Below are 23,019 nucleotides of genomic sequence, written 5' to 3' on the forward strand. Positions count from 1 at the left end.
TAGTCTTGGCTAATTAATAGCCAGTGTTGAGTGAGACAAGGTCAGGCTGCCAGGGAGCTAAACACAACGCCACGAAGCTGACACCTCTGCTGGGACACCACACACAGAAGCTGTTAATGCACTCCTCCATTGTCCTGTCCCAATGGAGGCTGTCCCCTGTCCCCACCACCTCCACCTATGCCCACCCACCCCTAGGTTTCTTTTTTTCTTTCAGTGTACGCCGCTGTGATAGCAGTAAGTGATTTTTTTTTTTTTGTGCAGTGAAGGTCACATCAGTCCCACTCCAGGTTCAAGTGGGTGTAACCATCTGCTGCCTGCCTCCGTCTGCTTTGCCTTTTTTGTTCTTGCAGTATGGGTATATTCCTACAGGCCCAGTTCTGCAATGACCTTTTCACTATGGCCTTAATACAACACACCACAAGTGTCTATTGTTGCCAAGGCAAATTTAAAAACTATAAGACAAATGGAACAAGACAAATGTAGCAACTCACAGAATCTCACAGGAAATAAGTTCATACAGTGTACTATTGTTAAGTATTCACAGTTACAACTTTGGGGGACACAAAACAAAGAAACATCTAGAGAAGTTTTGGTTGCATCTGTATGTGGCCAAGCAGTAGTTACACTTAGCCCGTTTTCCACAGTCTCAATCACCAGGATGACGCGCTAACACTAAAATCCAACTGGTCATTGAAATGAATTGCTGAGATATGTGAAAACAGCTAACTTTTTTATTTATTTTTGTTGTCATTGTCATCTGTAACTGTAACGTTTAAATATAGACAGTTTAACACGGTGGTCTGACCTATCTGCCGTCTTCCGCTTCTGTGTTGCTTTGCATCTTTAATGAACCAAATCTAGCTTTTTTTGCATTGTCCAATTGAATGTGTTGACATCATTGATTGGATGCTAAACTTCCTGCTGCAAATGCAACCATTAACTTCACTCCATAGGAGTGTATTTCCAGAACAACATCTGAAATAAAATGAATGCTATCCAAACATACAGTATTAGCTACTTGTGCATATTCGGTGTGTTATGGCAATACAAGAGGTGTGTTTTTTATGGGAATGTGAATTTTATAGATACAGTTGCAGAGTGGCTATGCTTAGCATTTGTTGTCAAGTTGTAGTGTGTCATGACTTGGGACTTGGTCTGGTCTTGGTCTTAACTCGGTCTCAACCACTCAAACTCTCAGTCTTGTCTCTGGTCTCAATACACTCTGGTTTTGGTGAGGACATGGTCTTGGTTTAGGTGGTCTTAGTCTAATTTTTAAATAACTTAACTTTTAAGTTTTTTTATGACTTTGGTTCTCATTTAATTGTACAAACTGCATCACAAACACTACTTTCTTCTGTGACTTTTAAAAAGACTGTATAACAGGTCTGAAAGCGCTACAATGCTCCCCCTTCTCTTCATGTTTATCTGTCATATGTCATCTATGTTTACAGGCTTTTGGTGATGTGCTATAGATGCCAAGAAAAATCTATGTTTGGTACTGCCAACTTGTTTGGTAATGGTCAAAAGAATTGTGGCAGAGAATCATGACATCAACTCTAAACTTATACATTGTGATTCATATTTTTCTCCGAATCGTGCAGGCCGACTTGTAACTACCTTCTGGTTCCTTCCCAAGGCTATTTTGTAGTGGCCCGGTGGCTCCGTGCGGAGCTTAGCGCCAACCAAGACGATTGTGATTGGTTTAAAGAAATGCCAATAAACAAGAGCATGTTTTTCTCCCATCCTGCAATGCGGTGTGGACTAGACAGACCCTCCTCCGAGGTGCAGTGGAGGAAGGTCTGGACAACACTATCAACAGGTAAATTAGATCTTGTATTGTTTTTGCACCGGTATCAGAAAAATCTTAAACAATACCAAGCCTTACCATGACCTTTTATAAATCATTACTGTATAGGTCTACCTACAAACACACACACACACACACACACACACACACACACACACACACACACACACACACACACACACACACACACACACACACACACACACACACGGTTACTTTGTTCATTACTTGAAACAAAACTGGGTATGAGTTGGTCAAAAAAGGAGTTACACCTTTATAAAAATAGTATTCTAAAACAGTCTTCAAGGTGTTTGGGAACCCAATGTTCCAACATCTGTACGTGAACAAATCAATCAATAGAGTAATTCATTCACTTAATCATCCAAATGCCAAACTGGCGTTTGACATCAGTCATCAGAGTCTCAGGAAATCTAAAAGCCAAAGCACAGGCTTGGACTTGCCCACGCTGCACTCTTGAAGGAGTGATACAGGCAGTAAATGATGTAGTGTGCACTCAGTGAAATGTTTCCCACCCATATCTGCTCTCTATACATGATGTTCCACTGAGTATTATAGTGAAAAGGCTCCTTGCTTAAATGACAACGTGATGGAGTAGAGCGTGGCCTGCTGAACTTCACCCAGAATGCCCCAGTCCTCCCCATAAGTATTCAGAGCAGGGGACTATGGGTGATCTTTAGTAATGTTCCAGCTGATTGGTGTAGGACGACAAGGGTGATTTGTTAACATCAACTTCCCACGTTAAAAGGAAAGGGGGGCGGGATCTTGGCTAGGGGAAGAGAAATGAGACGTACTCCTCTTTATCTCTTTCCTTCTCTTTTCTAAGTAGGCTTGAAGGTCAGCGCGTATGAAACAATCCATAACAGATGTCGCTTTGCAGAATACGAGAGGAGACAAAAGGCATCTGCTGTTCCGTCATGCTCTCTCCCCGAAATGGGCCGCTTCTCTTAATACCTCACCATCTTCTCATGTGACATTTCAATATTCACAGACACGCGCTCATGCTGCGGGCTTTTTTATTGTCCAGCCACGGCCATAGCCGCGCAAAATGTCAATGCGTTTGGTGAAGATGACATGTAGTCAGGGCTGCACCCTCATGTGGCACACAGGGCCGCCTCAGACTCGGGTTTTGATGGACCTGGTGGACATTGTAGAGTGTGTCCTCAGGGCAGGTTTTCAAAACTAGACAAACAAGATGATCACAGACACCACTACCAGCCACAGAGATGCCAATTTGTCCATCTGTGCTATTTTGTGTCAATTTGTCTTATTATAAAAATCGATGGTTAGTAGAGTCATATAAGGAAATTGAAACCCTCTATTGTAGTTAAACATGTGTCCTTTAAAATCCATTGCAAACCAATACACACACCTTCACTCCTCTGCTCCTGAGGTTACCATCTGACTGGCCTATATCCACGGCGTTTCCTATCCATATTTTTTATATATGTTCAGGTGCTGCCGAAAACCCCCCCCGGATGTCCTTCTTTTTAGGCCGGATGTCCCTCACCTTCCTTCTAGCTAAATTATCCGTCCAATCTGAGTTGTCGACTAAAACAACTTTTGAACGAGCACACGTTCCACCAAAACAAGTTCCTTCCCGAGGCTTTTTTGCAGCGGCACCGTGGCTCCGTCCGGCGCTTAGACAAATTGGTTTGAAGAAATGCAAATAAAACAGAGTACGTTTCTCTCCCATCCCGGAATGCTGTGTGGATTGGCCAGACCTTCCTTTGCAGTGCTGTCGAGCACCACAAGCACTGCCACCACCCACAAAGCTGCAGCGAAAAAAGCTGATTGATCTAAAAGCTAATTTAATGTAGTATGTAGTCTCTAGTTGGGATTAGGGGAGTAGACATGTTGGTAAACACCTTTGATTGGCTATTCTGTATACAGATATATATATGTATATATATACTCGTCAACTTTTCTGTCCATCTTAAACTATATATTCAACACAGACAGGCTGTTATCTGTCACGTCCTAATGTGAATTAATAGTGCCGTAACAGTTCTGTGAATTCATGATTCATTTAAAAACATTTTCATTCGAGTACCTCAACATAGCCGTGGTGGGATCTATTGGCGGTAGAGCATGCAGCCGTAGCCAGCATGTTAGGAATGCTGATGTCAAGTCCCCTCAGCGCAATTTAAAGGCTTTGGATGTTTGTTTCCTAGCATGAATGACTGAATTAAGTGCTTAAACCTTTCAAAGGCGTATTTGCATTGCCTGGAATACTGTCTTCTTAGACAGTTTTTTTCTTCCTTTTCTCCACCTTTTGTCAGCCCATATGTAGACTGAGACTAAAAGTGGTAAATTAATGTAGAGTGTAACTTCCCCTGAGGTTGGTGAAACCCAAACCTTTACAAAGAAAAATTGAAAAAAAGCAAACATGACCTCAGTGTCCTCAATGGTAGCTATGGCCCTGAGTAGTTGGCATTTAAACCGAGCGTAAAGCCAAATGTGCATTATGTTTTGGAAGGCTGGGGCTGTGGGGGAGTTTGTATATGTGTGTGTGTGGGGGGGGGGGGGGGGGGGGGGGGGGACAGTGGGTGTTTGGCCCCGGACACAGAAACAGCCCCGGGACCATGTCTCCATTGTCTGGTGTGTGCTCTACTCTGCCTTCTTGGACAGGTGTCTTACAATCTCTCACCGGAGCAATTTAGGCACATTATAGTCACATCAGCTACGCAAACTGAGATGCATTCAAAAAAGTGACAATAGGGCGGATGTTACACAAAGCTCTGGCTTCTCAGACCCATAAATGTGTCCTATTAGGAGTTGCGGTTGTGTGTTTTTTTCCCAGAGCGCAGGCAAGCATTATTGTGCACTCAATCAGTAGACACTGTTAAGTCAAACAACTCAGTTAAGCCTTGCACTCAGCACAAATGTAGCTTAATTGGGAGTTAAAAGTCTAACGGCCGGGTTTTCAAATCTAATCAGTATGCCTTTGAAAGGCCAATCTGCTCGGAGCAGACAGTACTTGTGTTTGTAATGTCTCCGCTTGAACCCCGCTTGATCTAGAAGGTTGTTTTGGTTGGTTTTGGCTCGGTGGCAGCGCTGAAGCTGATTGCATGGCAAAGACTATTACATTTAGGGCGGTCTTGATCACTGACTGTGGAGTGATGCTGGTAAAAATAAATGGAATTGATGAACTGATGAAATCTATTCATCAAAGAGCACAAAAGTCAGGAGACAGCTATACAAGCAGCAAATCTTCAGTTGAAATATTTGGAAAAACCTGGAACCAATAGATGTTTTTCCTCATTTCTTTCTTTTATACAACGATTACCGGAACAGATGGCAAAATGAACCATTTAGTTGTACAGTTGCTCCCCTTTTCTTTCAGTATTTCAAAGGGCTTTTTCGACAGTGACATGCAGGAATGCAACGGTTGGGTTAAGGCAAAGGTCGTAGGGTTAGGGTTAGGGTTAGGGTTAGCCTACACCTGGCAATGCAGAACTATAACAATGGCAAAGGTCACAGAAAAACTGTAAAAAATGATCATCTTATTAAATACCGTAAAACATGTTACTGAAGAAGAAGATTATATCAAACAATAAGAGAGGTGCACAAAGACCAGGATAGATTGGACAATTGAGCATTCACTGTGTGTGTGTGTGTGTGTGTGTGTGTGTTTTGGGCATTGATGTTTTGAACAAAGAGCTGTAGATCAAAAACCCCCACACACGTTACTTTGTCCTTGCGTCATCTGGGATGGTGAACGGATTAACATCTATTGCATCAAGCCCTGACACCTTCCGCCCGACAATTATCGCTTATTCAATTGAAGGGCAGGAGCGAATCAGAAATTAAGCGGCTTACTTTTTCCCAGTCGAACAAAAGGAATTGTCAGGACGGACAAAGAGAAAGACAGGCGCCGCGTAGCATTATAGGAAGGCAATAAAATACAAATGGGATGAAGAAAAGACCTGCCTTTACATTGCTTTCATTGTTGTTATCTGGACGTTCCAAATCGAGCAGGTTATTAACCCTCATGTTGTCCATGGGTCTATATTGATGCTCTATCAAAGTTTCTATGTAAGAATGATGTGATTCTTTCAAAGAAATAGCCCAAAAATAACATTGACAGCTCCACACTCATGAAAGATTGAATTTTGGGCATTTTGATTCAATTTTATAGAATCACTTTTCTACCTAGACAACAGATGGGTCATTATGAGTGTTGGGGTAGTTACTCAAAAAAGTAATAGATTAGACCTTACTAGTTACTTAGAAAGATAATGTCTTACTTTACTAAATTACTCACTACTGAAAGTAACCAGTTACACTACTAGTTACATTACTTTTGGATTACTCCATAACCTTAAGTGATATGCACCATAATTTACTTGCCAAATAAGACTATAAAGTTGAACCTCATGTCTGCCCAGATTAATACAAAGGACATACACAATATCTCTCTGTTATGCTATTTAATACCACAGAGCTGACAAAGTTGTGAACATCAGCACAACATGTGTCAAGAAGTACTGGCGGCCGTCCGCTCTTCTTTATCTGTATGTGGCCCGGTAGGTTTCAGAAAGACAGTGATTCCACTGTCCAAAAGGCAACACTTCCTCCACTACGTATGCTGCCACAAGCCCACTTATGTCTGCTTTGTTTATGTTGAATACAGTCTTGGCAACATGCTCTTCTCATCCGCCTCGGCGTCAAACAGTGTCCGGGGGACTTTAGCAACTAGCTTAAATTGGATGATGTGTTCGTGGTGGTGGAGAGGTGTTTGCAACAGGGCACAATTTACACTTTGCACTCAAGTTTTTGTCCTTTCACGCAATTGATTAGAAGTAGTGGGCATACCTCGACCCCTCAAAAGACATCTTCAGCAGAGGCTCTGCCGCGTAGGTTCCGTCTTCTGTTATGTTATTACGCAAACACGTGACACAAGAAAACAAATGTCTGATTTGTTATTCTCTCCTCATGTTATGGTTGAACAACCAGTAACGCAAGTAACACAATTCTTATTTGATAAGGAAATATTATGTGGTTAATGAGAAATCAACAATAATGCGTGACTGCTTTACCGACAAATGTAATCTGATTACATTAACCAGTTATCCATGTTGTGTTGTGATGTGATAATCCGTCAACAAACATCCCTCTGATTTGACTTATTAGTTAATATTATTCAGAATTTCTGCTTATAAATTCATGAATTAATTATGAAATAATGACCTGTAAAATATACCTTTTTCATGTGCCTCTGTATATTCATCTGTATATTCATATATACATATAGTGTACTCTAATACTCTCCTCTTATATTTTCTTCTGTTTCCTATTTCATTCGTTCTTTGTGTATTTTTCTATCCTATTTATATTAAATGTTGTATAACATTTTTGCTATTTGTTGTGCTGCATTGAGCTGCTGTGAAGTGAGTTTCCATGGTGTGGGATCAATCGAGTCAATCTTATCTTTTTAACTCTTTAAAAAGGATGTAAACTTTCACATTAATGAGCATCATATGGCCATTAAACATTAATTCCAAAAGAGAAGTATACAACTAGTGGTGGACTAGTGGCGAGTGGAATGGAGTCTGCTTAAAAAGGCGTAACACCGAATTGGGAGGTAATACTTTTGACCCTGGTAGGACAACAAGGTGCATGGACTGGGACAGCCAATTTTTCCAATGGTCCATTGTTTTAACCTCTCAACAACCCGAATAATTCCCTTTGGTCCTACAGCCCAGTAGTCCGACATAGAAAAATTATACCCTCTGCTCTGACAACCCACTTTTCCGACCCTATAGGCTTTTTATGTAGGTTAAGATAGCCGATTGATTGGGGTTAGGCATTTGATCTCGAGTGGCTAATAAGGTTAGGATACCCGATTGGTCAGGGGATAGGACCTGTACAAATGGGGTTACATTACGAGGAATTTGGGACACCAAACTGCAAACTGGTGCAGAGATTGTGTGACTTAGGCTAGATAAACATTTAAATGTGTTAATAAGCTAGAGAACAGTAATTTCACTTGTCATTGTTGATTCAGAGTTTAGATTATGGGAGGTGATCCACAAAAGCCTAGCTATATGGTCGGATCAATGGGATGTTGGAGCAGAGGGTTTATTTTTTCAAAACAAAGGGATGTCAAACTAGTGGGCTGTAGGACCAAATGAAATTTTTTTGGGTTATTGAGAGGTCGGAACAATGGAGCGTCGGAGAAATGTCATGGCACAGCAATACGAGGGTTAACCGCCTAAAATAGAAGTCATTTCTGCGCCAAACTGTGCCTAGAGGTGCAAACAGGACAGGTATAAAAACAAAGTGATGAAAAAAAGAAGGGATAGATAAATCAAATGCATACTTGGACTGGTGTTGGCGTGGAAGATAAGGAAGGCCAGGCAGATGAGTGATTGTGAATCGATAGCCTCTGGGCACACTGCTCGTCTCTGCCTTGCCAAAGAGTTAACCTTGCAGGTCAGCTCTGATTCAATACGCCTCTGTTACCAATATGCCTTTGAGCCCAGAGGCACACAAACCCCTTCATTAACAACCCGGCATTAGTGAATCATTTCTTCTACTGTAGTTTCCACCTTAGGCTCAATGTACTGTTTTTCTTTAACCCCCGTTCTGTCTTCTGCGAAAACAGTCCAGCACGGAGCAGTGGGTGTTTCACCTCAAATTTATTTCTAATATCAAATTAGGGCTTGGGGATAGAGAGAAAATTGAATATCATGATATTTTTTAACATATACCTCAATATCGATACCATGACGATATTGTAGTGTTGAATATTGGTGCTTTCACAAAATATTTACACAGTGGGATTTTTGATAAATAATCATCAGTAATGTGGATATAATGACTAAGTGGGTAAAGGCAACAGTTACAACACCACTTATGCCATATTACGATATGACGATATATCAAAGATCTAAGGCGGTTTCTAGTCTCATATCACAATATCGATATAATATTGATATACTGCCCAGCTCTATATCAAATCATACCAAAAGTTATCTGAAGACACTTTACAGATAGAGTAGGTGTAGACCACCCTCTATATTGTACAAAGACCCAACAATTCCAGTAACAGACATGGAGAATCGATCCATCCTGGCCGAGGTGGTGGACACTAACTTACCAATAGGACTAACTAATAAACAAGTCTTAATAAAGGCCTGTCACGATCTGTCCAAACTATTGGCAGAGCCATAGATCAGTCACACCCGGGCACTGTCTGCTCATCTCTCCTGTAGGTTTGGGAGGATCAGTCCACACTGACAGACCATTTCATTGACTGCACCTGGGCCGCCGCACTCAGCCCCGACAAAACGTGCCGGGGGGGGGGGGTGTTGAACAACCTGCTGTGTGCACAAGCGCGGAGGATTGGAGGCAACATGTGACAATTTTTTCCTTTTTATTCTTTTTAATTTTTACTATCATAGACTATAAAATTTTTTTTTACTGAAAATGGAGAAAATACAGTATAAAACAAATGGATAAATCCATAAATAAATAATAAAAGAATCAAACAAAAATAAAAGATGAAGCCAACAGAACAGCAAATAGTGACCTACATGTGTTCATGTCTTTGGTGTGTGCGTGTGTGTTGGTGTGTGTGTGTGTGTGTGTGTGTGTGTGTGTGTGTGGGGGGTGGCGGGGGGTGGGGGGGTAGTTGACTGGCAGTCGTGCAAACTGAAATAAAATTAAACAAGATTAAAAAAGTAGTAATTAAATAACTGGATGAATAAAAGACAACAGTGAATAACAAAGGAGGATAACTATTACCAAAATCAGTTTGCTGCCAATTCAGATCTGGATGCGAGGACATCATGAAACATGTCTCTTTGCCATGTGCTGATCACGTGTTTTCATCTTTGTACAATATGTCCAATTGTTGTCTAACTCTGTTTGTATTTTCCTTTTCTTTTTTCTTCTTCTTTTTTTTGAGCCGAGCTGCTCGGCAATGCAAAATGGGTTGCAATGTAAACTGAAAATGTTTGTATCGTATGTTTGCTCCTCCCCTCCCCAACCCCACCACACACTGACATACATGACTGGGGAGGAAAGAGGCACAAAAAACTAGAGATCCGACCGCCTCATGACTCCGGACCAGATTAAGACACCTGAACAGATATAAAGCAGCACGCCATGCCTCCCCCTGTCGCCGCCGCTGTAGGTTTTAAAGGTGCATTTGAAATGGCCTTGTTGAGCTGATAAACTGAGTTTTTGGCAGGCAATGAGAGTTAGCGGGGCATAATCTCTCACAGTGGGGCAGATCAGCCGGCGCTTGAGTGCTGGACAGCGAGAAATTCGATTAACGCTCCCTCCGGGATCCCCCACACCTTCTAGCAGCCCCCCACCCCAGTCTAAAGGGTGGATCCAGCTCTGGATATGGACCCCGCTGAGCCGCTGTTCCCTGGCTACTATTAGGCTGTCAGGCTAGCTGGCTGGTTGCTATATATATATGTGTGTTTTTGTGTGTGTTCATCTGTTCACAAATATATCTTTAAATCTCCTTCACACCTGACAATAATGCATTCTGGGTAAGCAGATTCAGTTCAGTTTGGAAGCAGAAAATCTAAATGCACGAATTCAAAGTGTAACTGCAAGCCAGACGTGTGAAAGACTAGATCAACCAAAACCACATTTTGGAGATGAGCAGAGAAACGCTTTACCAGCGGAGTGCGAATGCAAAATGTCTCCACTGCACATTTCGGAGGTATACAAACACAAATTGACTTTTAACGCATAAATCCAGCTAGGACCTGCGTGCAAAGTAGGAAAGAGCTCAGGCACCAACCTTAATGGTTTGCCTCTCAGCCAAGTGAAATTACACTGATCCAATGGATTGGGGTGGGGGGTGGGGGGAAGTCATATTTCAAGGGGGAGCCAGAGCCACCCAGGGCCTCCTTTCTAGCAACGCCCCTGAATGTTTGTCTTCAAATAAAAAAATGAAAAGAAATATGCACTGAAGCTTTTTGTCACAGTGTGGATCTATGTAACAAGGGCTGAAAAAGGATGTGCATTCTCAGCCAATCTCATCCCTGCGTGGAAACACATGCAATGGCTTGTCCTAAAAATATTAAGAAGGGCCTTCATGTTGGTTGGTCTTATGCCCAGATGGCCTACCACACACACACACACACACACACACACACACACACACTTATGCAGGCACTTATCCACAGTCATTACTGAGAAATCATTAGCCATCAATTACAGGCTGTAAGTTGCCACACCACACATAGCAAGTACTTATTGGGTCGAAATCTAGGAGGAAATAAATATTAATTCTACTGAACACGCTCTGTAATCATTTGGGGCACTATTTCTGGCCCAAGCTAATTACCGTTAGTGTACAAATAATAACCCCAGTGATTGCCTGGACCTCCAAGCCTTAATTTACAACAAAAGAAGTAATTTGAGCAGCCAGATTCTGAATGTGAAAAAACCTGACATTTCTTTTTCTTTCTAAGAAACTTCAAAAACATCTGAAGATGTTGTGGAAACCTGAAGTAAGGCGCTGTAGCATGTAAAAACAAATTTGTCTCTCCCCCCTGTCCTCAGGTGATGCGTCTCCCCACGACACGGCTCTTGGACAAGGCGGAGGCCCCTCACAGCCAGACTAACGGGTGGAAATGCATAAATATTCTGTCAATTAAACATTTAGTGAAACCTGCTCCCAGCAGTTTGTGATAAGGTGTGGGAGTGTCGAGGTGAATCCAGCTAATAAATCACTAGAGCTGCTGGAGCCACTCCTTGGAACGACAGATTAAAAAAAAGCTACCTGGCAAATGTATTTCTCTTGGGAGCAGCCCAATCTAATTATGGAGGGACATGAGGGGTGGAGGTGTCAAGGAAGGGGCCTGGAAAGTGGAACCATGCGTGTGTGCGTGTGTATGTGTATGTGTGCGTGTGTGTGTGTGTGTGTGTGTGTGTGTGTGTGTGTGTTGTCATTTCTTTAAACCAATTATTCGATATCACGATATACCGGAAAATCGCTGGATGTCAATCATTCCCTGAAAGACCCGAGCACGCCTGTTTTGTTGCACGATCCCAATTCTAGACAAAACCTATTAAATAATACATAAGATCTCCTGATGACATTCAGGTCTTAAGTTACTTGCCATAAATTGAGGGGAAACATTTTTCTTATGATTTGACAAAAGGAAATTAGGACCATCATTAAGTGTCATGTTTTGTCTTGTGTCAAGTTTCTTTGTTTTCGTTGGTTTCATGTTTTCTGTTGGTTTTTCATGAACTTCCTGTTTTAGTTTGAAATCCCCTGTTTGCATACACCCTGTCTTCCTGTCGTTGATTGTTTCCCACCTTTTCTGGTTGTTCTGCCCCGCCCTGATGTATTTTTTTGGGACCACCTGTTGTAAGTTTTGCTCTGCTAGTCTCCTGGACACTTTCTGTTATTACATTCTTACTTTACTGAACTGCATCTGGGTTTAAGCCTCGCTACCTACCTCATCGGGACATTAAGATGCATGAACATGCCTAGCAGAATTCATGGCAGGCGATCTGTCTCTCAGACTGCAAGAAACCACGTGTGCACATGTTGGCCTGTAGGTGGCCAAGAAAGTTCAGAGTAGATCCAAAATGGAGATGCTTCATCAGTCTGTGCAGCATGGGTCTAAAGCAATGGTGGATTAGGCACCATTCAGTAAAGTCTAGACAGGCAGCTCCACAGAATGACAAAGAGTGGCACGCTGAATCCAGGTAATGGATAAAAAACAATGTTTAAAAAAAGGAGCTGAGGTCGCAGCTGCAGCTCCTGTCACCATGGGAGCAACTAGAGTTTGGTGTTTCCAGTTTGATGACTATGGTGTTATACGTGTTAAAATCCCACCTATCAGTCAGCCCGCCGAGTGAGCCGCTCCACTTCTCGTTCTGTGTGTGTATGTGTGCTTGTGCCAGTGTGTGTGCGTGTGTAATCCTGTCTGATGGAATTAAACCCTGCACATCTCATACTCAATACCAGAGCAGAGAAGAGAGTGATTAGAGGCAAATATCAAACACACACACACACACACACACACACACACACACAGATGCATGAACGAAGAACTGATGGCGGCTAAGATTCAACTGTCAGAACAACAACAGCAGTGCGACACCTAAGCTTAGAAAGAGGATTGGAAAAAAGTCGACAATTAAGCTTACTTACCTATTAAATAAACCCAACCATTGCAACCACAATATAAAAGCACCTAAGACAAATATGCATCATTCAGCCTTTGTTTAATCTGCATTCTGCAATCTGCAACAGTTTGTTTAAGTCAAAAGCAGTCTATGCCGAGTCTGAAAACGTTAGCTTTAGTTAGCCTTTCTTTGAGCCATATCCTTAAAATGTGTAAAGCGTTAAAAGTCTTTAGGCAGTTCCCAGTAATGTTTCCCTCGTTGAGAGAAAACTAACCATCAAACATCACCTTGATGATTGTTTCCATGAGCTCTGTGTTGCCTACTAGAGTTAGCTAACCATCAAGGCACTTTTGAAAACTGAGATTAGTTGTTGCAAATTTGAGAACTGTTTCACAATCATAGACTGTATGTATTAATGGTCAGCACATGTGTGACGTCACCCATTGGTTGGTGGAGAGCTGGTATGGTTCGTCATGTTTGCCTGGTTTAGAATGTGACAATTTTAGACGAGAGCTAGGAGTGAGGGAGGAGCTGCTTACACTCTACGTTACATTACACACTTTTACTCGCAATCACATCATAGCCACGTCCTAAAAAAGACACCGACGATTTTAAAATCAAAAAGACCATCATTCAAAAACTTAACATAATTCTGTTTAGCGGAAGACGTAAAACTAGTTATTGAGACCATAAACTCATTATAAAAATGTTTACCGAGGTAATAAATCAAGTGAGAAGTGGATCACTTTCTCACAGACCTCTACAGAAACCAAACTCCTTTTGCAAATGCACGTGTCTCCCCCTGCTGGAGATCAGGTAGAATGCAGGTTTAAGGAGTCTCCCCCTGCTGGAGATCAGGTAGAATGCAGGTTTAAGGCACTTCCGATGGACTTAGTCCCCTTCTTTTTCAATTCTGTGGTGTTATAGCTCTTTATTTCAGTAGTCCAAATATAGTTTTGCTGTATTACAACTACAAATGAGACCAACATGTAACTTGTATTGCAGCCAATCAGCTTCTGTGTATTTCTTCAGCTATGGGGGAGTGCTAGTCTAGGGGTACTTTAGCTTTAAAAAAAATCAATTCAGGGCTTAGTTGATGTTATGATTAAGGTCTTAAACTAAATTTATAATATTCTTAGAAAACATCTTAAAAAGTCTGAAATTTGACTTGGTGAAACCTGCAGAAACCCTGTTTAAGTAATGCTAACTTTTGGTGAATTCTGGATACATTTACAGGAGCAAAAAGACACAAAGAAACATCTAAATGTGTATTTTGCATGTTCGTTTTACCCAAAAGTCTAAAGGAAGAAAATGTTTTTGGATGCAAAATAGTCAAAAAACTCAAAATTGGAGAAAATTATGGTTTCGACTGCAGTGTATCCCGTTAATCAGTTTAAGAAGAAATAGATTTCTGAATGTATATCATAGTTTGTCTGTCTATTTGCAAATATATGCAGCAACGGCGCACGAAAAATCAAACCAGACGGCTACACAGGAGGAACCTTGGCGGTGAATACATTTCAAAGGCTGATCTTGTGTTGTTTTCCCATGACTGTGACTACACAGACACACTGACAACCCTGTGATGACATAATATTCCAAATATCATGTCAACATGCCTGAGGGGAAAGGAGGCGGAATCCCTTAATCACATTAAAAGCCCTCGGAGGAAAACCCAGGGCTGCAGCAACAAGAAGAGTTGTCTCACAAAGCCTGTCTCATTCATACAGTAAAGGTATTTTCTTTCATTTGTAAAAACAGTTTTGACATGAACATGAGATGTAGGTCTTACCTTTTAATTGTTTTCAAATCTAAATCAAGATTTGTAATAATGCAATTAAGTAGATTGGGAAGGCCGCGATTAATCAAATGTGCAATTATTAATTCAACAGTTTAATATTTTTCATTCCGGTTTTTATTTAATATTTGCTGTTCTGTCATGAAGATAAATTCTGGTATAATGTTACATATCACAGTCATTTACAGAAGTGTCCTTTTTTCATTGGCTTTTTCTTTATTTTGTGTAACTTTATTTAACATGATGGTAGAATGTGCAACATGTAGACACTTCTGTTGAACTGGGGCATATCAGACATTGCAGTTCACAGGAAAGAACTGATGTTTTTTTATTGGAATTGTTTTTATTATAAGAACTTTAGCTTTTTTGATAAATGTTTATCTTTGTTTGACTGTTCAATGTTCAAAGAAAACACTTGTTGTTAAGCTCTCTGTTTCAGCTAAAGAATGAGACATGAGTCACTTCTCTTCCATCTTTGTTGAGAGTCTTACATGTGCAGCAACTAGGTAAGGACTACTAGCCAGTCAGAAGCAGAGTATGAGGGCGTGCCCTGACAGTACCTAAGGACTATAGTCAGTCTGAAGCAGAGTATGAAGGCGTGCCCTGACAGTACCTAAGGACTACTAGCCAGTCAGAAGCAGAGTATGAGGGCGTGCCCTGACAGTACCTAAGGACTACTAGCCAGTCAGAAGCAGAGTATGAGGGCGTGCCCTGACAGTACCTAAGGACTACTAGCCAGTCAGAAGCAGAGTATGAGGGCGTGCCCTGAGAGTACTTAGTTATGACTACTAGCCAGTCAGAAGCAGAGTATGAGGCTGTACTCTGACAGCACCTAGGTAAAGACTACTAGCAAGTCAGAAGCAGAGTGTATTGGAGATGTAAATTCTCCTTGGGGTGGACCTTTTCACTTTGTAAACCTATTACATGCAGGTAAAGATATATTACAAGCTAAAGGAAACGGAAAAAGCCAAAAAGCATAATATAAGCACTTTAGAAGAAAAAAATTATTGGTGGCAATTCATATCTACGTTCTCATCCCTGCAGAGCCCTTTTGATGGTGTCTCATGTTTTGATGCTATATAATGCTTTTTTTTAAGTTGCAAAACAAATCGTTTTCACACTTTAGGGCAGAGAAATCCCAATTAGATTTTTTCCCCAAATTGTTCAGCCCTATCTCTGTGTGGTTCATAACTGCATGACTTAGGCTACATTAAAGTCTGCTAATCCTGTTGAGGAAAAGTGAAATGAGTTTGTCCTCCAGCACTTGGTCTTGCTGGGGACAGAAAGGTTCAGACTGTCCACTGGCAGGGTGTCTCTCATCCCTCTATGTGTTCCAGTCTAAGTGCTCCGAATAAGCTCTTTAATTTGACCTCTGAGGCTTCTTCTTCAACCCAAGATAAACGTGTCTGTCCGTCCTACGCGTTGGCACAAAGTGAGACTCCTCACGGTATATCAGGAGAGACTTCATTTAAGAGTGAACAATAAGTTTAATAGACACAGTGCATGATGATGGATTTTTTTCACTTGTTAAGTATTTGAAACCATCGTAATATTAAATTATAATAGGTATAGAGGCCGTGGATGTATAGGAATATTGCCCAGATGGAATCTAGACACTGGTGATGGTGATGAAGGGATAAAGGAAGCGTGAAGATCAGGATGGCTGTGATGTGATGCTAGGCTTGTGACAGAGGAACAATGAGAACTGGAGGATAATGGGGGGATGGGTCGCAGCCATCTAGCCTTAAACGACAACCAACAGCAGCAGAAAGTAGAACGTATTTAAAGTTTGAAAAATGTGGCAAAATCTGAGTAAATGTTGAGCTGATCACGTTGAGCTGATGACAGTGCAGCAGATTAGGTCGGGTGTGAAGCATAAAAGTGTCCCTGGAAGAAGTTACGCGGCGCCTAATTTGGTATTCTGGGGGTTTCATGCATAAGTCCTAAAATACTTAAAACTATAATAATGGATTCAAATATTACTATTTGAAGTGTAGGCAAGCATTTTAAGGGTCACTATTTCAACCTAAATCGCTATTTTCAAAAATAATTTCAGTTTTTGTGTCCAAGCGATCGTGGTTAACAACAATCTTTGAAAGTGGTCCAGTATTGAGTGAGACGGCTGCAGTCGGCAGCAGTGAAACAAGCTACACTGTAAGTTAATGGGCTATTGTGCAGCTTCTTGTGCTGTTTTTGCCGCTGACAGGCTCAGTTTAATATTCTAAGTGTCTGATAACATTATGTAAAGGATGCTTCCAGAGATAAACCTTTCTGTTAGGGAGTAGGATACTGAAAAACATCAAGAAATGCTACTGCCAAACCCACCAGACTCCATTTACATAAACAGTACTTTTATTATCCTAAAAAAAACCCACTTCTTTTAAAGTTGATAGAAACAAAATAAAAGTATCAAAAGCTGTGTTGGTTGGTCTTTCCACTATTCCAACAATCACCACTTTGGTCTGGTTGAAATAAACCCATTAGTCACCCATTTACATGTGGAAGTACGCTGGCTCTATACACACTAAAAGTTCTGTTTATTCAAATGAAGTCTTGTGGGTTTGGCGAAGGCAATCTCAGAGCAGTTTCTGGATAAAAAAAGGATCTTATTTTTTATCAAAAAGGTTTATCTCTGTAGGGATTTTTTCAATAATGTTGTCAGACACTTAGAATAATAAGCTAAGCATTTCAGTGGCAAAACACACACACTACACTATACACTTTTAGTGGACGTAATTTTACAAGGCACATTTTCCATGTAGGATTACATTGCAGCCCGGTTGCCTGCTGCCGAATAATAATGAATAATAATGCATTTTATTTTACAGCGCCTTTCTAAACCCTCGCGGTCATTTTACAGACAATAAAAGACAGACACAGGGAACAGAAAAGTATAAACAGTTATGATAAAAAAAGAAGTGTTCTCGCCTAACACTGGACCAACTACAAAGATCCAGATTGAATATATATATACATACATACAGTACATACATACTACTAGTCCAAATATGTACATACATACATACATACATACATACATACATTATATAATAGAAATACAAATAAAATAAAGTTACCCTTTAAATGTTTTTGCAGTGACATGGTTACAAGTAGTTTAGCCCAAACCGATGCACTGCTGTACCTTTTTATACAGGCAGTTCATTTCTACCAAAAAGGCCTTGACCTGTTCAGTGAGGTAGGCTGCATTACTGGTTCAAGGGACTGTCACATTACACTTCCATATTCCATCCGTCCCCTATTAACTTTGATTAAAGCCCCAACAACTAACACGTCAAAGCATGTTTTAACGTGCTGTGTTAACTGGAGTTAAAGCTGCAGAGAGAATGATTGCAACCCGTTGGAAACCATCTCACAACCTGTGTATGCACACGTGGACCCTTTCCTATTTGGATGTGATATATCTGGAACTCACTGAACACAAGGCAAAACACTGCTGAATCTGTGAGGTTCGGACTAAGAGTGAGGTATTCGTCTTAATTTTTCTGAAGACCGCTGTAAGTTGTTTGTCTGTCTCATTTCAGCAATAAATTATTTAATTTATTCGTGAACTGTTTCCACCTGTCCACCTTTCTCCCAAGACCGGAGTGAACGTTTATGTGTGGTTTCCAATCACTTTTCTACAGTCACTGAGTATGTTTACATGCACACCAATATTCCAGTATTATAACAAATGTAACAATATTCTGAATTTAATACAGGTCATTTAAACAGCGTATTCCTGTTGGATATTGTCAGTAAGGCCTTTTTGCAAAAATAGCATTTTCTGATTAAGACATGTGGGATATTCCGGTATTATTCGGGTTTCAGAGGCCTAGTTTGGACATGTATACATGACATGAGAGAGAGAGAGGCCAAAAGTGGAATATTATGTGCATGTAAACGTTATCACTGTTGACGTCTTTGCCTTAAGTCAACCAAAAAGTAACTGTAGAAGCAGCAGATCAGACAACACTCGTACATGTATGGGTTGTTCTGGAAGAAAATTACAAATTACCTGTTCAATCGAGCATTAAAACTTGAAAAAACTAACTTGCTAACTGCATAAGTTATTGGAGTTAGAAGAAGACATAAAAAGCTAAAGTCAGAGAAAAGCTAGTTTTCAGATTTCTGAAGTGCACCAATCAGACCAAACATCCCACTTGTACACAGGAAGAACCTTTTGAATCTAAAATATAAAAATTGGTTGTGACATAATTTACGTAATACATTGTTGCTCTCCAAAGGTGAAACCCTTTAGATTGAAATGAACCATCACGGGCTGCTTTTCTGAGGTCTACCATGACAAAAACAACAATTACTGAACAAAAGACCCCAACCATTTGCATAAAGCTCAATATGTCCACAGACTGTGAAGGAGGCCCAGTATTTTATCAAGCGCTCACCTTGGCTTCATTTGAATACCATTGGGCTCACCTCTATTTTCTATCCTCATTTGGACTCCTGGCATTGTCCAACCCTCAGCTTTATACATATATAAATATAAATGTAGAAATGACTCAAACCCAAACACCTATCAGCTGCCACATCTCAATCTTTCAGTCTGTGGTGCGTGGAGTGTGGAAAAAGGAGAATGAGAGCTCATTCCTGATTGGGTCAGACTGACAGGAGGAACATATTTCACTATAGGTAGAGCCCACACGCACACACACACACACACACACACACACACACAAGCACACACACACACACGTGCATAACCCGACCCATCTCCCCCTTGAGACTGACTGAGATAAAAATGAGGAGATGATGAATTTACTGAAGGAGTGCTTTGTCCCCTGTTCTGTTCCCATCACTGTTGGCTGAACACGGGACAGGATGATAGATGTCCAACAGTCCCCCCCAACCCCTGATCCCACAATCCTGCCAGCGCTTAATGGTGCATTCCAATAAACCTACATTCAATCTACACATAACTGGTACAGCTCGCACTTATTGACCCGGGTGGTTATTACTTTCTAATGGAGTTGGTGCCAATCTGAAAGTTAAATTTGAGACGGAATCAATAAGCACAAGATGAATGACTTGGGGAGTAAATTATACGCTAACCTCATCCCTCCGACACTAGAAGAATAGACGAGGGGCAACGGAATAGATTTGAGATATAAATATGAACCCAGTGAGAGGCATTAGCGCTTATTAGAGCTTATCCCTGTGTTATGACAGTGTAAACTTGAGGGTGATTCGTCTTCTGTCTAAAAGTGTAATCAAACTCTGTTTTGTTGGAGTGCTGACCAAGTAAATGTCAGGGGAGAGAGTGAGAGAGAGAGAGGCCAATAGTGGCCTGTACAAAGGCTGCGGCAGACAGATAAATTCAAAACAGCTCCAAATATAATTTGTGTTGCTCTCTTAGCTCTATAACTATTATTTAGGCAGGATAACATTTCATTTTTGGTTTATGTTTAATCTTTATTGGTGGTTTTTACTATGAAAACTACAAGGCCAATCACTTACCCCAATCATATTCTTTTAATGTTACCCATGACGGAGTTAAAGAAAACTTTAAAAAAATAAAATTAATATTAATAATTTAAAGACCAATTTAGTAAATGGAAGCAAGGGCACATAGCATTAAAAGGACACCCAGGGCTTGTGAACTACCTCGTTCTGGTAAGCCAATCACAGCACACCGGCATTTTCGGAAAGGGAACTATAAACAAAGATTTCCCTTCAAGAGATAATAAAGTATGATTTTCATAATAATAGTCTTCTTCTTCTTTTTCTTCTTCTTCCTCTTCTTCTTCTCAAAGTGACAGATGCTAAACAGAGCGTTTTGGACAAGTAGTATTTTTTTTTTTTTTACATTTAAGTATGTAAACATTTACTAGTAAAACCCCAAAATAAAAGCATGAACCTGAAAATGAGCATGATTTGTCTCCATAAAATACACAAAGTATAAGATTTGTGAAAAAAGAACATAAATGAGTGTTTGACATGATGATGTTGAACATGCTGCCAGGTCTTTTAGACTTTTCTTTGTCTTTGGGAACCGGGGGCGGGGGCTGGAAGGGGGGCAAGGGGTGGCACTGGCCCCACCTAAAATATGATTGACCCACTCTGGTGACAACTCCCCCCCCCCCAATCCTAGAGTTTTGGTCTAGAGATTTTGATCTAGGTCTTTGTGATTCCCATTGGATCAGAGTACTGTCACTTGGTTGCCTAATTTGTCCCAGCACTCGTCACATGACCAATTAATGTTTCCATGACAGCTGTTCAAAATTCTGATACCATAGAAGCAGCACTGGAATTGGTTTTCAAAGTGTCACACTGACCTAGAAATGTATACAATTTGTTTTTTCCTATAGTTCTAAGCACGTCTTCTTTTCTGTATTTCAAATAAAAGCACAAATCGCCCACGTTGGCACCCCATTTTCACCTAGAATCAACACATGATCTTATTTGTCTGGATACATTGGACAGGTTCTGACGGTCTGATAATGAGCCTTTGCACTAAATGTGTGCATTTTATAAAGACCTTTTGTTCTGTGCACACACACACACACACACACAGACACACACACACACACACACAGACACATACACACACACACACACACCTGGACCATCAGGAGCAGTGTCTTGCCCAAGGACACTTTGACATGTGAACAGGAGGAGCAGGGGAATAATGATAAGGGTTCCTGTTATCTCCGTTGTGTTTGCATTGGTGATGGAGTGTGGATGCCTGGAAGTGATTCTGATGAATGGGCTCTACTTATTTTTCCTTTGAGGGGGGGGGGCGGGTGGGACCTGCGTGTAGTGTTTTGAATGGCACTTCAGATAGCAGGAAGAGGCTGGGTTAGGTGACCTTTCAATACGTTGGGTAGATTACTTTTCATCAGAAGGTGGCCAGACTGTACAGATATCATTTCCACTTGCTTGGGATCAGATCACAATGTGAGCAAGACCACCTGTACATGAAGTCTGCCTTATCATTCCATTTGCAGTGTTTTCCACAGGATTTCCACCTGCATCCGTGTGTCTATCCTGGTAGAAATAAAATACCCAAATATAATACCCAGATAAGTTAGTACCAGGTGGAAATGAATCAAGGTGTGGGCATGGTTCTATGAATTGGCTGAAATGTCATGCTTTTTGTTCTAAACGGCATACCCAAACTAAAAGTGGTACGTCGTACACCTTCCATATACGTTGGCCCTCTGGGATGTGCCTGATATCATTGGAAAGGTAACACTCTGCAGTCCCTGGTACAAGTGCTATGGTGATTCTAGGCCTTACTGACAGAGTGGTCCAGAGGCTAGAATGGAGGGCTTTTTTCATCCAAGTCACACCTCTAGGTGAGATGCAACTCAAGACAAAGCCACATGCCTCAGCTTACTACTGAAAAAAAAGTCAAAAAGGGATTTTATATGAATTTCTTTCTACGGGTATGTCTGTCTGTTTTTCTTAGGTCCATTTGGAAAGTTCAAAGAAAAAAGCCCAAAAAGTGAAAAATATAAAACTTCTCAAATACAAAAAACACAGACACATCAATCACACACATACTTAAAATAAATACAATATATAGAAATAAGTAATTATAAATTGTTCAGGGAGGGATATGCATCACTACAGTCCCTGTTCATGATAAAACACAGAGCCAGCCATCAGAAGGTTAAATATTTCTCCATTGGTGATGTCACTGACTGACAACGCCAGCCCAGTTTTCCATATGTGCTGCCCGAGCAAGCACAGCCCGCCAAGTGGCTTGTATGAATTTGGTTGACTAATCAGAACAGTGGGCCAGCTGACCAATCAGAGACAGAGGGCTTTTCAGGAAGGTGGGCCAAGAGCTCAGATAGAGTATTTCAGACAAAGGAGCTGCAGTAATGGCCAGTATGAGAAACACAAATTTTATGAACATCAAAGAATGTAAAGCTATTCTAGAAGACCGCAAGAGTACAAATCTGCCACTAAAAAAAGAAGTATAATAAGGTTATTTAAAAACAAAGCCTAATCAATAACCCTTCAAACTACAGTAGCCCTAAAAAGCAAGGAGAAAATAAAATGTTTATGTTTTGTGTCCCCATTATCAGGCTCCATTTCAGCTCTGTCCCTCTGTCCCTGGCCTAGAGACAACAGCGCTGTCCATGGTTCTGAAACAACAGCAAACGATGTAAGCTCTCGGACAATCATTTTGTCATGTTTGCTATATTCTTAGATTACAAATAAATCCGATAAGGTTCTCATCTTCATTTAACTCAAGTGAATGTAGCCTTGGCCAGGCGGGGTGGATGTCACCAGGCGGTGTCCATCGTTGATTGGG

The 23,019-nt window shown here is 40.9% G+C and overlaps 1 protein-coding gene and 1 long non-coding RNA gene across 3 annotated transcripts in view; both read right to left on the minus strand.

Annotated features, from left to right (window-relative positions):
- Window positions 1-15,609, minus strand: part of LOC117943192 — a 20,605-nt gene extending 4,996 nt beyond the window's left edge. The window contains exons 1-3 of the long non-coding RNA XR_004656305.1: window positions 15,571-15,609; window positions 15,154-15,459; window positions 12,090-12,096 (exon numbers count right to left, since the gene is read on the minus strand). This is a non-coding gene — a long non-coding RNA (uncharacterized LOC117943192). The remainder of the gene's footprint in view (window positions 1-12,089; window positions 12,097-15,153; window positions 15,460-15,570) is intronic.
- LOC117943172 (receptor-type tyrosine-protein phosphatase gamma-like) overlaps window positions 1-23,019 on the minus strand; it is a 455,813-nt gene that overhangs the window by 370,859 nt on the left and 61,935 nt on the right. The gene's annotated exons all lie outside the window — the stretch shown is intronic.

Source organism: Etheostoma cragini, chromosome 4, assembly GCF_013103735.1.
Source record: "Etheostoma cragini isolate CJK2018 chromosome 4, CSU_Ecrag_1.0, whole genome shotgun sequence".
Classification (NCBI taxonomy): Eukaryota; Metazoa; Chordata; class Actinopteri; order Perciformes; family Percidae; genus Etheostoma; species Etheostoma cragini.